Here is an 18,832-nt window from a genome sequence, read left to right as displayed (position 1 = left end):
CTGCGGAATATGTTAGCGCTATATAAAAATAAAGATTATTATTATTACTTTATCATTTTGAGTGCCAAGTTTATTTTTGCTCATGAAAGAATAAAGTTATGTTAAAACCAAGTACACCATTGTTTTTCTTGTGAAGTTCTCAATGAGTTTGATGTGTCACATCACCCTCTTCCCATTAGAAAAAATAAAGTTAGATCCAAAATGGCCGACTTAATTATGGCCGCCATGGTCACCACCCATTTTGAAAAGTTTTTAACCTCTCATATACTAATGTGCCACAAACAGAAAGTTGATATGACCAACCATTCCCATTTTATTTAGGTGTATCCATATAAATGGCCCACCCTGTATAGTGACAAGCTGGAAAAATCAATTGTTGACTATTTTGAGGTTAACATGGGTTCCACCTCTAATTTTTCCACTATCTCGGAAGCTCATAAGGACATGTTTAGATGAAACTGCACAGCATTAGGCACCCACATCAAAAAAGATAGATTGCACCAGATAGACATTCTGACTGACCAAGAAGACTCTTGGGGCTAAACAAACTATAACCCCATCCAACAGAATATTATTATTATTATACATTTTTATAGCACCATTTATTCCATGGCACTTTACATGTGAATACAGGGCAAATATAGACAAATACATTAAACATGAGCAAAAAACAAGGCACATGGGTACATAAGGAGGGAGGACCCTGCCTGCGAGGGCTCACAGTCTGCAGGGGATGGGTGATGATACACTAGGAGAGGGTAGTGCAGGTTGTGCGGCAGTTCAGTAGGTTCAGGATCACTGCAGGCTGTAGGCTTGTCGGAAGAGGTGAGTCTTCAGGTTCTTTTTGAAGGTTTCTATGGTAGGCGAGAGTCTGATGTGTTGGGGTAGAGAGTTCCAGAGTATGGGGGAAACACGGGAGAAGTCTTGGATGTTGGTTGTGGGAAGAAGAGATGAGAAGGGAGTAGAGAAGGAGGAATTGAGAGGATCGGAGGTTGCGTGTAGGTAGGTACCGGGAGACCATGTCACAGATGTATGGAGGAGATAGGTTGTGGATGGCTTTGTATGTCATTGTGAGGGTTTTGAACTGGAGTCTCTGGGCGATAGGAAGCCAGTGAAGGGCTTGGCATAGGGGAGAGGCTGGGAAATAGCAGGGAGACAGGTAGATTAGTCGTGCAGCAGAGTGTAGGATGGATTGGATTAGTGCCAGAGTGCTAGAGGGGAGTCTAGAGTAGGAGGTTGCAGTAGTCGAGGCGGGAGATGATAAGGGCATGCACTAGTGTTTTTGTGGTGTCGCGGTCAAGGAATGCGCGGATCCGGGAAATATTTTTGAGTTTGAGACGGCAGGAGGAGGCAAGGGCTTGGATATGTGGCTTGAAAGAGAGGGCAGAGTCGAGGATCACCCCGAGGCACTGGACATGTGAGACTGGGGAAAGTGAGCAGCCATTGACATTGATGGATAGGTGTGGTGGAGGAGAGAGTGAGATGGGGGAAAGATGATGAATTCTGTTTTGTCCATGTTCAGTTGTAGAAAGCGAGCAGAAAAGAAGGCTGAAATAGCAGACAGACAGTGTGGGATTTTCGTAAGTAAGGAGGTGAGGTCAGGTCCGGATAGGTAGATCTGTCTGTCATCGGCGTAGAGATGGTACTGCATACCGTGGGATTCTATGAGCTGTCCCAGGCCGAAGGTGTAGATGGAGAAGAGTAGGGGTCCTAGAACAGAGCCTTGAGGAACACCGACTGACAAGGGGCGAAGTGAGGAGATGGTGTGGGGGAGGGAGACACTGAATGTTAGGTCTGTCAGATATGACGAGATCCAGGAAAGGGCCAAGTCTGTGATGCCAAGAGATGAGAGGATTTGTAGCAGAAGGGAGTGGTCCACAGTGTCAAAGGCAGAAGACAGGTACAGGAGGTGGACAGAGTAGTGTTGCTTGCTCCTGGCAGTTAGTAGGTCATTGGTGACTTTAGTTAGGGCAGTTTCAGTTGAGTGATGGGAACGGGCGCCAGATTGTAACCGATCAAAGAGGGAGCAGGAAGAGAGGTGGAAGGACAGTTCAAGATGGACGTGTTGCTCCAGCAATTTGAAGGCATAATGGAGAAGAGATATCGGGCGATAGCTAGACACAGAGGATAGGTCTGATCTTGGCATGCTTGAAGCATAAGGGGAAGACACCTGTTGTGAGTGAGAGGTTGAAGAGGTGCGTTAGGGTTGGGATGAAGACCTTGGAAAGGTTAGGGATGAGGTGGGATGGGAGCGGGTCGAGCGTGCAGGTGGTGAGGTGTGATCTTGACAGGAGGGAGGAGAGCTGATCTTCTGTCATGGTGGAGAAGCTGGTTTTGGAGGAGCAGGGGTGAGCAGCTAAGTGGGCGCTGTGGGCCAAAGCTTTCTCTGATCGTATCGATCTTCTATTTAAAGAAAGAGGCGAAGTCTTCAGCAGAAGTGAGAGGGGAGGGAGGGGGTGCAGGGGAACGGAGTAGAGAAGTGAAAGTGTTGAAAAGCTGTATAGAGTTGTGAGACAGGGAGGATATGAGAGATGAGAAGTTTGCTTTGCGGCAGTGAGTGCGGACTTGAAGCTGGCGAGGGACTGCTTGTATGCAGTGAAATGGTCGGCAGAGCGGGATCGCTTCCATCTCCGCTCAGCGATCCTGGAAGCCAGTCTCAATTCTTTGGTCAGGCTGGTCAGCCAGGGCTGCCTGTTGAGCGTACGAGTTTTGCTATGCATGAGCGGGGCGGCCGAATTGAGTGTTGCTGTTATTGTGGTGTTATAAAAAGCGGCAGCAGCATCTGTGTCATGAAGGGAGGCTATGTCTGTAAGGCTACTTTCACACTTCCGTCGGTATGGGGCAGTCGCAAACCGTCGGCCCGACGTACTGACGTACGTTGTGCTAAATTTAGCACAACGTAGGCAGCAGATGCAGTTTTACAACGCATCCGTTGCCCATTGTGATGAGCGGGGAGAAGGGGGCGGAGTTCTGGCCACGCATGCGCAGTCGAAAATGGCGGACACATCACACAAAAAAATATTACATTGAACGTTTTTTGGGCGTCGCGTCCGCCAAAACACGACGGATCCGTCGCATGACGGATGCGACGTGTGGCCATCCGTCGCAATCCGTCGTCCATTAAAGTGTATGGCAAAGAAATGCATCCTGCGGGCACATTTGCAGGATCCGTTTTTTTGCCATAACGATGAATGGCGACGGATGCAAAAAGACGGAAGTGTGAAAGTAGCCTAAGAGGGAGAAGGGACTCAGAGAGTGATTGTAAGTTGAGATGTTTGAGATTTCTGCAACGGAGTTTGTGGAGTGGGGGTTGCACACTAGGAGAGGAGAGGGAAGAGAATGTCAGTAGTTTGTGGTCAGACAGGGGGAGGGGTGTGTTAATGAGATTAGTAAGGGAGCAGAGGCGAGTGAAGATGAGGTCCAGCGTGTGGCCATCTTAGAGATATAGTTTCAATTCACTCAAAGTTAAAAGATATTACTATTTACAAATTGGAGATTATTACTTTATTGTAGACAAAGATATTATGATAAAGGGAACAAGATCCATTCTCTGCTAGCAAGGCAACTTAAGGTACCTTCACACATAACGATATCGTTAACGATATTGTTGCTTTATGTGACGTAGCAACGATATCGTTAAGGAAATCGTTATGTGTGACAGCGACCAACGATCAGGCCCCTGCTGGGAGATCGTTGGTCGCTGAGGAAAGTCCAGAACTTTATTTAGTCGCTGGATCTCCCGCTGACATCGCTGGATTGGCGTGTGTGACGCCGATCCAGCGATGTCTTCACTGGTAACCAGGGTAAACATCGGGTTACTAAGCGCAGGGCCGCGCTTAGTAACCCGATGTTTACCCTGGTTACCAGCGCAAACGTTAAAAAAACAAACACTACATACTTACCTTCAGCTGTCTGTCCCCGGCGCTCTGCTTCTCTGCACTCCTCCTGCATCCTGTGTCAGCGCCGGCCAGCCGGAAAGCACAGCAGTGACGTCACCGCTCTGCTTTCCGGCTGACCGGCGCTGACAGTGCAGAGGAAAGCAGAGCGCCGGAGGACAGACAGCGGAAGGTAAGTATGTAGTGTTTGTTTTTTTAACGTTTACGCTGGTAACCATGGTAAACATCGGGATACTAAGCGCGGCCCTGCGCTTAGTAACCCGATGTTTACCCTGGTTACCGGGGACCTCGGGATCGTTGGTGCTGGAGAGCTGTCTGTGTGACAGCTCTCCAGCGACCAAACAGCGACGCTGCAGCGATCGGCATCGTTGTCGGTATCGCTGCAGCGTCGCTGAGTGTGAAGGTACCTTTAGGGAAGATAGGGTGAAGTCCTCTATCTATGCAATTAAAGATAACAAAGGGACAATCGCATACGATCCTGATAAAATTGCTAGGATTTTCCATGAGTATCTATGCTCTTCAGGATACTCTTCTTCCTATCTCATAAAAGAGGATAATCATCCAAACCTTCTTGCAGGAATTATTATTATTATTTATTTACATAGCACCATTGATTTCATGGTGCTCTACATGAGAAGGGGTTACATACAAATTACAGATATCACTTACAGTAAGCAAACTAACAATTACAGACTGATATAGAGGGGAAAGGACCCTGCCCTTGCGGGCTTACATTCTACAGGATGGTGGGGAAGTAAGACAGAAGGTCGAGGGTTGCAGGAGCTCCGGTGTTGGTGAGGCTGTAGCTCCGGTAGTGGTGAGGAGGCAGCGGGGTCAGTGCAGCCTGTAAGCTTTCCGGAAGAGGTGGGTTTTCAGGTTCCGTCTGAGGGATCCAAATGTGGTTGATAGTCGGACGTTTTGGGGCAAAAAATTCCAGAGGTTGGGGGATATTCAGCAGAAGTCTTGGAGGCGGTTGGGTGAGGAGCGAATAAGTGTGGAGGAGAGACTGAGGTCTTGGGAGGACCGGAGAAATAAGTGAAGATATCGGGAGATCAGTTCAGAGATATATGGAGGAGACAGGTTATGGATGACTTTGTAGGTCAGTATTATAATTGGAACTGGATACGCTGAGGGAATGGTGATCCAGTGAAGAGATTTGCAGAGGGGGGAAGGGGAGGAGTAGCAAGGAGAGAGATGGATTAGTCGGGCAGCAGAGTTAAGGATGGACTGGGGAGGTGCAAGGGTGTTAGTGGGGAGGCCACAGAAAAGAATGTTGCAGTAGTCGATGCGGGAGATGATGAGGGCATGCACAAGAATTTTAGTAGACTGATGGTTGAGGAAAGGACGGATTCTGGAGATATTTTTGAGCTGGACAAGACAGGAGGTGGAAAGAGCTTAGATGTGCGGTTTGAAGGACAGGGCAGAGTCAAGGGTTACTCCGAGGCATCAGACTTCCGGTACAGGGGAAAGCGTGATGTCGCTAATTGCAATAGATAGGTCAGGTAAGGAAGATATGAGATGGAGGAAAGATGATGAGTTCAGATATGCCCACATTGAGTTTGAGGAAGCGAGAGGAGAAGGAGGATATGGCTGATAGACACTCTGGGATTCTGAAAAGCAGAGAGGTGACAACTGGGCCAGAGAGGTAGATCTGAGTGTCATCAGCGTATAGATGATACTGGAATTTATGGGACTTTATGAGTTGCCCCAGGCCAAGTGTATAGATTGAGAAGAGTAGGGGTCCTAGAACAGAGCCTTGAGGGACTCCAACAGAGAGAGGGTGGGATGAGGAGGTAGTGCGGGAGTGGGAGACGCTGAATGTGCGGTTGGAAAGGTATGAGGAGATCCAAGATAGGGCCAGGTCTTTGATGCCAAAGGAGGAGAGGATCTGTAGTAGGAGGCAGTGGTCAACTGTGTCAAAAGCAGAGGACAGATCTAGAAGGAGGAGTGCAGAGTATTGTCCGTTAGCTTTCTCTGTAGGTAGGTCTTTAACAATTTTGGTCAGGGCTGTCTCAGTTGAGTGATGGGGGCGGAAATGTAATCTCCCTAACCTTTCCATAGAGGCCATAGCTTCTCTCAATAAAGCAATCACCAAAGAAGAATCAGATGATGTACTTAAACTACTTCCTAACAGCAAATCTCCAGGACCGGATGGGCTGACTTAGATTTTAAAATGTTTAAAACACTCCTAACCCCCATTTAGTCACTCTGTTTAACAAATTTCTCACAGGTTCGGCAATTCCATCAACTATGCTACACTCATATTACACGGAAGGACACATTAGATTGTGCTAATTATAGGCCCATTGCTTTAACACGGATCTAAAAATCTTCACTAAAATATTGGCATTACGTTTGTCTTTTTGGATTCCTCATCATATCCGTAACGACCAAGTGGGTTTTATACCATGTAGACGGGAAGGGGGGAGGAGGGACACTACAAGGAAGGTAACAGACCTCATTTAGGTTGTAAACAGGATGTAGGGGATCAGCACTGCTACTCAGCTTAGATGCCGAAAAGGCCTTTGACCGCATTGGATGGTCATTTATGTTTGAAACTCTGTAGCAATTTAGACTTTCGGGGCCGTTTATCACAGCCCTAAAAAGTCTGTATTCACAAACCTCAATGTCGGTAAAACAACGGACATTCAGCCTCTGCCACTCGAACACCACTTCCTCACCTCGCCCCCTATCTGTCGGAGTCCCGCAAGGTTCTGTCCTTGGGCCTCTGCTCTTCTCCATCTATACCTTTGGCCTCAGAGAGCTCATAAGAGTCCAATGGCTTTCAGTATCTCTATACCCATGACACACAGATCTACATCTCTGGACCACATATCACCACCCTACTAACCAGAATCCCACAATGTCTGTCTGCTATTTGATCCTTCTTCTCCACTAGATTTCTAAAACTTAATATGGACAAAACAGAATTCATTATCTTTCCCTCATCTTACTCCCGAAACAGACCTATCCATTACAGTAAATGGCTGCTCACTCTCCCTAGTCCCACAAGCTCGCTGCCTCGGAGTAATACACTCATATCTTTCAAACCACAGATTCAAGCCCTTTCTACTTCCTGACTACTTCTACTCAAAAACATTTTCCGGATCCGTACATTCCTAAACCAGGAATCTGCAAAATCCCTAGTCCATGCCCTCATCATCTCCTGATTTGACTACTGCAACCTCCTGCTCTGTGGCCTCCCTTCTAACACTCTCGCACCCCTCCATTCTATTCTAAACTCTGCTGCCTGACTAATCCACCTATCCCCCCGCTATTCCCCAGCCTCAGCCTCTGCACTGGCTCCCTAATACCCAAAGACTCCAGTTCCAGAACTGAAACCCTAACCATGACATACAAAGCCATCCACAACCTGTGTTCATCATACAGCTGTGACCTTGGCTCCCGGTACTTACCTGCACGCAACCTCCGATCCTCACAAGATCTCTTTCTATATTCCTCTCTTATCTCCTCTTCCCTCAATCGCATACAAGATTTCTCCCGTGCATCCCCCATACTCTGGAACTGTCTACCCCAACACATCAGACTCTCGCCTACCGTGGAAACCTTCAAAAGGAACCTGAAGACCTACAACCTGCAATAACCACCGATTACCCGGGGGACCACCAATCGTTCCCGGACGCCCCCAGAAGAGGGCGAAACGCGCGTCGGGATGCCAAAGGGGGAATCACCCGACGGATCACTCACAAGTCGTTCTGTCATTTAATTGGTGGCCTGGGAGAAGGTAATACGTATACTGTGCTTTATATCATGCATTTCTGGGTATATTTTGGCGATGGATATTGACAGCGCAGACGGGGTTTCTATATGGATGCTGTTTGGCACTTTAATGTTCTTCCCAGTCTGTGTTGTAGGATTTTGAATGCTGCTATACCTCTAAATACTTATACTACAATTATTTGCACAGTTAGTTTAATTTTTCTATGCATGCTGTATGACTAGAATTCTATGTCTAGGGTTGTGTTCGGGTGTTCCTCTCTGATTTGGGTTGTATGCTCGTGTAAACTATTATGTGGTCATTTGGATCTTTTTAATTTTATATAATAAATGTTATATTTTAATGGATTGTTTGGTTGGCTTCATTGAGCCGGCAGTATAATTACTGCTGTCTGAGTTGTATAATAACCACTGATCGACTAAACCGTAGCACGACCAGCTCCACCCTCGCCTACTGGATTCTCACCCATTCCTTGTAGATTGTGAGCCCTCATGGGAAGGGTCCTCTCTCCTTATGTACCAGTTGTGACTTGTATTAAGATTATTGTTCTTTTTTATTATGTATACCCCTCCTCACATGTAAAGTGCCATGGAATAAATGGCGCTATAATGATAAATAATAGTAACTCATACGTGGGACAGGGAGTTCAAATTGCCTCGATTTGCAGACTGTACTGAAACTAACACAAGTACATAATATATATACATAATATATATACATAATACATAAGTACTCTAATCTGCATGCTCTTCTGGGAAGGTTTGGCAGTCATCAGGCTAAAAAGTGCACAATAACAAAACAGAAACACTTCCTCTAAATGTCTCAGATTCTAAGTTAAAGCCATTAACCCCTTTACCCCCAAGGGTGGTTTGCACGTTAATGACCAGGCCAATTTTTACAATTCTGACCACTGTCCCTTTATGAGGTTATAACTCCGAAACGCTTCAACGGATCCTGGTGATTCTGACATTGTTTTCTCGTGACATATTGTACTTCATGATAGTGGTAAAATTTCTTTGATAGTACCTGCGTTTATTTGTGAAAAAAACGGAAATTTGGCGAAAATTTTGAAAATTTCGCAATTTTCAAACTTTGAATTTTTATGCAATTAAATCACAGAGATATGTCACACAAAATACTTAATAAGTAACATTTCCCACATGTCTCCTTTACATCAGCATAATTTTGGAACCAATTTTTTTTTTGTTAGGGAGTTATAAGGGTTAAAAGTTGACCAGCAATTTCATTTTTACAACACCATTTTTTTTTAGGGACCACGTCTCATTTGAAGTCATTTTGAGGGGTCTATATGATAGAAAATGCCCAAGTGTGACACCATTCTAAAAACTGCACCCCTCAAGGTGCTCAAAACCACATTCAAGAAGTTTATTAACCCTTCAGGTGTTTAATAGGAATTTTTGGAATGTTTAAATAAAAATGAACATTTAACTTTTTTACACAAAAAATTTACTTCAGCTCCAATTTGTTTTATTTTACCAAGGGTAACAGGAGAAATTGGACCCAAAAAGTTGTTGTCCAATTTGTCCTGAGTACGCTGATACCCCATATGTGGCAGTAAACCACTGTTTGGGCGCATGGGAGAGCTCGGAAGGGAAGGAGCGCTATTTGACTTTTCAATGCAAAATTGACAGGAATTGAGATGGGACGCCATGTTGCGTTTGGAGAGCCACTGATGTGCCTAAACATTGAAACCCCCCACAAGTGACACCATTTTGGAAAGTAGACCCCCTAAGGAACTTATCTAGAGGTGTGGTGAGCACTTTGACCCACCAAGTGCTTCACAGAAGTTTATAATGCAGAACCGTAAAAATAAAAAATCCTATTTTTTCACAAAAATTATATTTTTGCCCCCAATTTTTTATTTTTCCAAGGGTAAGAGAAGAAATTGGACCTCAAAAGTTGTTGTCCAATTTGTCCCGAGTACGCTGATACCCCATATGTGGCAGTAAACCACTGTTTGGGCGCATGGGAGAGCTCGGAAGGGAAGGAGCGCCGTTTGACTTTTCAATGCAAAATTGACAGGAATTGAGATGGGACGCCATGTTGCGTTTGGAGAGCCACTGATGTGCCTAAACATTGAAACCCCCCAATTATAACTGAAACCCTAATCTAAACACACCCCTAACCCTAATTCCAACGGTAACCCTAACCACACCTCTAACCCTGACACACCCCTAACCCTAATCCCAACCCTATTCCCAACTGTAAATGTAATCTAAACCCTAACCCTAACTTTAGCCCCAACCCTAACTGTAGCCCCAACCCTAACCCTAGCCCTAACCCTAGCCCTAACCCTAGCCCTAGCACTAACCCTAGCCCTAACCCTAGCCCTAACCCTAACCCTAGCCCTAACCCTAGCCCTAGCCCTAACCCTAGCCCTAACCCTAGCCCTAACCCTAGCCCTAGCCCTAACCCTAGCCCTAACCCTAGCCCTAATGGGAAAATGGAAATAAATACATTTTTTTTTATTTTTCCCTAACTAAGGGGGTGATGAAGGGGGGTTTGATTTACTTTTATAGCGAGTTTTTTAGCGGATTTTTATGATTGGCAGCCGTCACACACTGAAAGACCCTTTTTATTGCAAAAAATATTTTTTGCAATACCACATTTTGAGAGCTATAATTTTTCCATATTTTGGTCCACAGAGTCATGTGAGGTCTTGTGTTTTGCGGGACGAGTTGACGTTTTTATTGAAAACATTTTTGGGCACGTGACATTTTTTTATCGCTTTTTATTCCGATTTTTGCGAGGAAGAATGACCAAAAGCCAGCTATTCATGAATTTCTATTGGGGGAGGCGTTTATACCGTTCCGCGTTTGGTAAAATTGATAAATCAGTTTTATTCTTCGGGTCAGTACGATTACAGCGATACTTCATTTATATCATTTTTTTATGGTTTGGTGCTTTTATACGATAAAAACTATTTTACAGAAAAAATAATTATTTTTGCATCGCTTTATTCTCAGGACTATAACTTTTTTATTTTTTTGCTGATGATGCTGTATGGCGGCTCTTTTTTGCGGGACAATATGACGCTTTCAGCGGTACCATGGTTATTTATATCTGTCCTTTTGATCGCGTGTTATTCCACTTTTTGTTCGGCGGTATGATAATAAAGCGTTGTTTTTTGCCTCGTTTTTTTTTTTTTTCTTACGGTGTTTACTGAAGGGGTTAACTAGTGGGACAGTTTTATAGGTCGGGTCGTTACGGACGCGGCGATACTAAATATGTGTACTTTTATTGGTTTTTTTTTTTTTATTTAGATGAAGAAATGTATTTATGGGAATAATATTTTTTTTTTTTTTCATTATTTTGGAATATTTTTTTTTATTTTTTTTACACATTTGGAAAATTTTTTTTTTACTTTTTTACTTTGTCCCAGGGGGGGACATCACAGATCAGTGATCTGACAGTTTGCACAGCACTCTGTCAGATCACTGATCTGACATGCAGCGCTGCAGCCTTCACAGTGCCTGCTCTGAGCAGGCTCTGTGAAGCCACCTCCCTCCCTGCAGGACCCGGATCCGCGGCCATCTTGGATCCGGGGCTCGAGCAGGGAGGGAGGTGAGGAGACCCTCGCAGCAACGCGATCACATCGCGTTGCTGCGGGGGGCTCAGGGAAGCCCGCAGGGAGCCCCCTCCCTGCGCGGTGCTTCCCTGCACCGCCGGCACATCGCGATCATCTTTGATCGCGGTGTGCCAGGGGTTAATGTGCCGGGGGCGGTCCGTGACCGCTCCTGGCACATAGTGCCGGATGTCAGCTGCGATAAGCAGCTGACACCCGGCCGCGATCGGCCGCGCTCCCCCCGTGAGCGCGGCCGATCGGCTATGATGTACTATCCCGTCCAGGGTCAGATAAGCCCAGGGCACCTCGACGGGATAGTACGTCTAAGGTCACAGAGGGGTTAAAGGGAAACTATAATTAGTTTAGGGTTCAGTTGTGCTCTAACTATAAAACATTATTCTAGCATAATTATCCTAAATTATTCCTGGAACGTAGGCAATTACTTAATATATGGAACAAGCTTCCATTATTTCTGTTTGGAAAAATCTCAGCTGTCAAAATGACCATACTTCCAAACTTTTACATCTGTTTGAAACCCTCCCAGTTTTTGTCCTTTACAGCGAACTAAGTAGTATTCAATCATTTTTTTTATCAATTTATTTGGGCACACAAAAGGCATAGGAGTAAATATCAAATTATCATCAAGTACTATTGGGCGGATCATCTTCAGCATATCCCAGCATGGTCTAATCTCAGAGCATTTTCTAGATGGATGGAAGTTGAGAAACTTTGGTTTGCCCCAGTACACTCTAACTCCTACCTTTGGGGGACCCCTTCCAAAAAGTTAGACTCACATGCTGGGCCCAATAACCTTTACCAAAACAATTTGGGATCAGTGCTCCAAAATACTCCCAATAATATCAGAGTATTCTCCCTTGACTTCATTCCTATTTAATCTAGCGATGCCGGATAGTCTGAATAATAGTCAGACAAAGCCATGGTTTAACAAGCAGCTTTTCTGCTAAGCAGATATAGGGGACATAGACTCTAGAAACATATTACCTTTTGAACACGTTATACACCAGGCATCATTTACCGGCTAACCTCTTCTACCTTCTATATAGCAGGAGCTCTGGAAAAATGCAGTCAAAACTTCTACCTGTTACACTTACAAGGAAAACCAGTATAAACTACTCATGTTTTGGTATCATAATCCTTCCTTTCTACATAAACTCAACCCAGCCATACCTAGTTGATGTTGGACATGTAGGAATGAAGAAGGTGACATGCCTCATTTGTTTTTGTCATTCCCAAATATTCAAGGCTTCTTGGAATATGTCAAGTCCTTGATTAGTAAAGTCCCCGGCCATCAGATCCCCTTGGGTCCAAAATTTTATTCAAAATTGTATTTACTCAATATATCACCATTGCAAGTAGGTCATAAAGTCAAACATCTTTTATTACACATAACAACGGCTGCCAGATGTTTGATAGCCTGTACGTGGAAGTTGATTCATCCCACATCGCACACTGAACTACAGTCCGCGAATACAAGATATCCAAACTATGGAATATATCACGGCTATGTTACTATTGATCATTTCCATGCAATTTGGCCTCTTTGGGACACATACTGGGTTCAGAGAATACTAATAAATGCAGCGAAAATTCGTTGCTATGAGTCATATAATAAGTATAGGTTTTACTTCCTCCCTTCTGTCTCAGTGTCTTGTAGAGTCAGTGCTTTTGTTCAAGCTACATATTGAGATGTAAACTTATTACATTGTACCTACTCAATATCGATGATAAATCTGTTTATTGTTAGAAACTGCTTCCATTCTTGCTAGCTAAAGAAATGTGTTCTTGTATTGAAGGATTTTGATTGTCTTTAGAGTAGTATTACAGAAAAGAAAGGAAAGAGTGTATCCAACTTGTTCAAATTGGATTGTTTGGTTGGGATTTAGGTAGAATTTCTCAATTCACCATTTTTCATCCACCTTGGTTCTATGGGATGTAATAGCTGTATAGTATTATTTATCGCCCTTAACCTCCACTATTTGAATAGTTCATTTTCCATTCCCTGCAAGAATTCTGGATTATTCCAGAGAGGTAGGTGTTTAGAAATTCTAAATGACAATTTATATTTTTTCTGACTACCTTCCACATGGCTATAGTGTGCCTAAATAATTATGAGTTTTTGATATGGGTAGGTAGTCTAGACTGCCTTGCATGAACGAGCGCTTTCAAACGGGTAGGCATCATCTTGTTCCCATTTATAAGCTGAAAATCGATTGAGACCATGGATACAATCAAATATATGTCTAGAGAGACAAGCAATGTTATAACCTATGATGTTAGGTAAATTAATTCCTACTCAGGTTTTTTTCATGGCCATTAGTTTTCTGAAGCCAACACGGGGTCTTTTGCCTCGCCATATGAACTGAGATATTGCTTTAACAAGTTAATATCTATATATTTTAGAAGTATGGGAAGTGTCTGGATCTCGTACATCAATTTGGAGACGCTCATCATTTTTACCATATGTATCCTACCCATCAGATCCAGGTGTGACTCCTGGCATTGCTTAGGATCTTTAAAGGGAACCTGTCACCCCGTTTTTTGAGATTGAGCTATAAATACTGTTAAATAGGGCCTGCGCTGTGTGTTCCTATAGTGTATGTAGTGTACCCCGATTCCCCACCTATGCTGAGAAATAACTTACCAAAGTCGCCGTTTTCGCCTGTCAATCAGGCTGGTCAGGTCGGGAGGGCGTGGTGACATCGGTGGTTCTTCCTCAGCTTTACGTTGGTGGCGTAGTGGCGTAGTGGTGAACAAGCAGCGCGCGATCTGCGCTGTAATCCCTTGCATCGGTGGGGGCGGCCATCTTCCTGGGGCCGCGCGTGCGCAGATCGAGTGCTCTGCTGCACGGGGCTTCAGGAAAATGGCCGCGGGATGCCGCGCGTGCGCATTAGAGATCGCGGTGGCCATTTTCCCAAAGCCGAGATGCAAACTCGGCTTTGGGAAAATGGCCGCCGCGATCTCTAATGCGCACGCGCGGCATCCCGCGGCCATTTTCCTGAAGCCCCGTGCAGCAGAGCACTCGATCTGCGCACGCGCGGCCCCAGGAAGATGGCCGCCCCCACCTACGAAAGGGATGACAGCGCAGATCGCGCGCTGTGTCTTCACCACTACGCCACTACGCCACCAACGTAAAGCTGAGGAAGAACCACCGATGTCACCACGCCCTCCCGACCTGACCAGCCTGATTGACAGGCGAAAACGGCGACTTTGGTAAGTTATTTCTCAGCATACATAGGGAATCGGGGTACACTACATACACTATAGGAACACACAGCGCAGGCCCTATTTAACAGTATTTATAGCTCAATCTCAAAAAACGGGGTGACAGGTTCCCTTTAACTATCTGATTTATGAGGAAGGGGGAATCTAAATTGTAACGATTAGTGGGTGACATTCCTTTATTTATATCCAGATATGTTATGCCAGTCTTGGCTATCATGGTATTACATTTTGTTAATTCCAAACACACCTGAGCATCTATTTCACCCAAGCATAATAACTTGCATTTTGTTGTGTTCATCTTGAAACCTGAGTATTTTCCGTATGATTCTAACATTTTTAATAATACTGGTATCTGTTTGTAAGGTTCATATAAGAATAATAATTATCAACTATCTCTTTTTTTTTAAATTTCCCTCTACCCGTGAAATGTTCCCTGAGAAATTGACTGCAACACAACCCCAAAGCATGATTGATCAACCCCCGTGCTTAACCCCTTAGAGAAGGAGCTAATTTTGACCTTCATGACCAAGCCAATTTTTACAGTTCTGACCAGTGTCACTTGATGTGGTAATAACTCTGGAACACTTCAACGGATCCCACTGATCTGAGTCTTTTTTTTTTTCGTTGACATATTGCACATCATGACAGTGGTAAAATTTCTTCAATATGACTTGCGTTTATTTGTAAAAATAAAATGCAAATGTGACTAAAATTTTAAAAATTTTGCAATTTTCAAACTTTTAATTCTTATGCCCTTAAACCAGAGTTATGGAACATAAAATCTAATATATAAAGCTGTATGTGTGTATGTATGTATGTATGTATGTGTGTATGTCCGGGATTGGCATCTGCACCGTCGCAGCTACAGCCACAAAATATACTCACCACACACGGTGATATGAACACACACACAAAAGGTGCCACACACTACCACGTGCTTGAACATATACCACCCTCAGCACACATTTCACCACAAATACACAAACCTTGCCACATAAAAGTCGAAACACAAAAGTCGCCGCTCAAAACTTGCCACGCGCAAAATTCGCCACGTGCAAAACTAGGCTCACGCAAAACTCGCCACACTTGCAAAACTCACCTCATGGAAAACTCGCCACATGCAAAACTTGCACACGTGGAAAAATTGCCACATGCAAAAGTTGCCTCACATAAAACTTGCACATAATCAAAACGCACCACACATAAAACTCACCACGCGCAAAACTCGCCATGCGCTAAACTTGCTGCACACAACTTGCTACACTAACCTGTCACATGCAACTCGACACACAAAAAGTTGCTACACGAATGTCGCCACACAAAACTCATCTCACAAAAGTCGCTACATGCATGTCGCCACATGCAACTCAACACACACAACTTGACACATGAAACTCGCCCTAAAAGACGTTATATGGCGTTGCCTTATAAACAATTGCATTTTGCTGTGTTTACTGATCTGTGCACACGGTTTGAAACTTTGACACTCTGTCTTTATTTGTCTTATTTCTAATTTTACTATATATAATGAACATTACCCTGGCATTACTGACTCAGTAAAATGATAGATTCTGAGCAACACTTTGCGGCACTATAACAACTTTTGTGATATAATACATAATTTTAATACATGGTGACCTCTCTACAGACATAGGTATTTATATATTCTGTGGATGCCAACATGGGATCTATTGTGTGCACATGATTTAATGTTTATTGGGGATATACCCTTACTTACTATCTGACTTTAGGAGCCACAATATACATTATAATTGGTCTTTGTGATACCCCGCACTTTTTTCCACCTGGTTTTTGTTTTTCCTTTTATATATGTTATGTGATACTTTTATGATTAATAAAAATTACGTTTATCATGATTTTTTGAGTTGTGCATTATGTTGTAGATTTAGTATATTTCTCAAATGCATGCTATATATTTACTTTTGTATATATGTGTATTCACTGTTGTGGAGAAGTTTAAAGCCAGATTTGGATACAAAATGATTTCCAAAACTTTAAAGGGAACCTGTCACCCCGTTTTTTCAGTATGAGATAAAAATACTGTTAAATGGGGCCTGAGCTGTGCGTTACAATAGTGTATTTTGTGTACCCTGATTCCCCACCTATGCTGCCGACATACCTTACCAACGTCGCCGTTTTCGCCTGTCAATCAGGCTGGTCTGGTCATATGGGCGTGGTGACATCGCTGTTTCTTCCCCCAGATCTTGTATATCTTTCCGTTAGTGGCGTAGTGGTTTGCACATGCCCAACTGCTGAATCCACTGCGCAGGTGAAGAAAAAACGTGCGATCGGCGCTATTTCCCTGATGATCGGTGGGGGCGGCCATCTTCCTGAGGCAGCGCGGGATGGCCGCGGGATTCCGCGCGTGCGCAGATGCAGATCGCGGTGGCCATTTTCCTGAAGCTGAGATGCGAACTCGGCTTCAGGAAAATGGCCGCCGCGATCTTTATTTGCGCACACGCGGCATCCCGCGTCCATTTTCCTGAAGCCCCGGGCAGCAGAGGACTCCATCCAGGCCCTATTTAACAGTATTTTTATCTCATACTGAAAAAATGGGGTGACAGGTTCCCTTTAAACATCACAAGGAGCACTGTGCAATCGATCATATTGAAATGGAAGGAGTATCATACCACTGCAAATCTACCAAGACCCGGCCGTCCCTCTAAACTTTCATCTCAAACAAGGAGAAGACTGATCAGAGATGCAGCCAAAAGGCCCATGATCACTCTGGATGAACTGCAGAGATCTACAGCTGAGGTGGGAAAGTATGTCCATAGGACAACGATCAGTCGTACACTGCACAAAACTGGCCTATATGGAAGAGTGGCAAGAAGAAAGCAATTTCTCAAAGATAACCATAAAAAGTGTTGTTTAAAGTTTGCAACAAGCCACCTGGGGGACACGCCAAACATGTGGAAGAAGGTGCTCTGCTCAGATGAAACCAAAATCGAACTTTTTGACAACAATGCCAAACGATATGTTTGGCGTAAAGGCAACACAGCTCATCACCCTGAACACACCATCCCCACTGTCAAATATGGTGGTGGCAGCATCATGGTTTGGGCATGCTTTTCTTCAGCATGGACAGGGAAGATGGTTAAAAATGATGGGAATATGGATGGAGCCACATACAGGACCATTCTTGAAGAAAACCTGTTGGAGTCTGCAAAAGACCTGAGACTGGGAAGGAGATTTGACTTCCAACAAGACAATGATCCCAAACATAAAGCAAAATCTACAATGGAAAGGTTCACAAATAAACATATCCAGGTGTTAGAATGTCCAGAAAGTCCAGACCTCAATCCAATCGAGAATCTGTGGAAAGAGCTGAAAACAACTGCTGTTCACAAACGATCTCCATCAAACCTCACTGAGCTCGAGCTGTTGCCAAGGAAGAATGGGCAAGAATTTCAGTCTCTCGATGTACAAAACTGATAGAGACATACCCCAAGCGACTTGCAGCTGTAATCACAGCAAAGGTGGCGCAACAAAGTATTAAGTTAAAGGGGCCGAATAATATTGCACGCCCCGCTTTTCAGTTTTTGAATTTCCAAAAAAATTTAAAATAACCAATAAATTTTGTTCAACTTCACAATTGTGTTCCACTTGTTGATTCTTCGCCAAAAATTTACATTTGGTATCTTTATATTTGAAGCATGATATGTGGAAAAAGGTTGAAAAGTTCAAGCGGGCCGAATACTTTCGCGAGGCACTGTATGTACCAGAACTCCAAAGTCTGCAAAACCTTTCTGAAGGACTGTTGCAGTCAAGCGGAGGTTCTGATTTGCCTCTCTAGCAATCCTACAAGCAGCTCTCACTGAAATTCTGCATGGTCTTCCAGACCTCAACTGTTACAGTTAACTGTCATTTCTTAATGACATTTCAAAGTCAGTAAAGAGTACCTTGAAAATGCTTTGCTATCTTCTTATAGCTTTCTCCTGATTTGTGGGCCTTCACCATTTTTATTTTCAGCTGTTTTTTGGCACCAGGCTAGAAGAGGCTGTTTTTTATAAAGCTGGGAAATTTGCATCACATGGCCTCTTCTAACGATGATAGAGAATAAGCCAAAACCAACCTAACAGGCTAATTAAGGTCTGAAACCTTGGTCAAAGTTATCTGAGCAAACAAATCTCCAAGGGTGCCCAAACTTTTGCATTGGCCCATTTTCCTTTTTATAATTTTTAAAACGTAAAAAATGACAATATTTTTTTATTGTCTAAAATACAAAGGAAAAGTGTCCTCTTAAACTTTAGGCTTTTCAGAAATCATTTAATATTCAACTTGCTTAACTGTTCACGACAGTAATTTTGACCAGGGGTGCCCAAACTTTCACATGTCACAGCATAG

The 18,832-nt window shown here is 43.9% G+C and overlaps 1 protein-coding gene across 2 annotated transcripts in view; it reads right to left on the bottom strand.

Annotated features, from left to right (window-relative positions):
* Nucleotides 1-18,832, bottom strand: part of LYST (lysosomal trafficking regulator) — a 604,516-nt gene that overhangs the window by 399,831 nt on the left and 185,853 nt on the right. The gene's annotated exons all lie outside the window — the stretch shown is intronic.

This window comes from Ranitomeya imitator, chromosome 5, assembly GCF_032444005.1.
Source record: "Ranitomeya imitator isolate aRanImi1 chromosome 5, aRanImi1.pri, whole genome shotgun sequence".
Taxonomy (NCBI): domain Eukaryota; kingdom Metazoa; phylum Chordata; class Amphibia; order Anura; family Dendrobatidae; genus Ranitomeya; species Ranitomeya imitator.
This window is presented reverse-complemented; position numbering and strand designations above follow the sequence as displayed.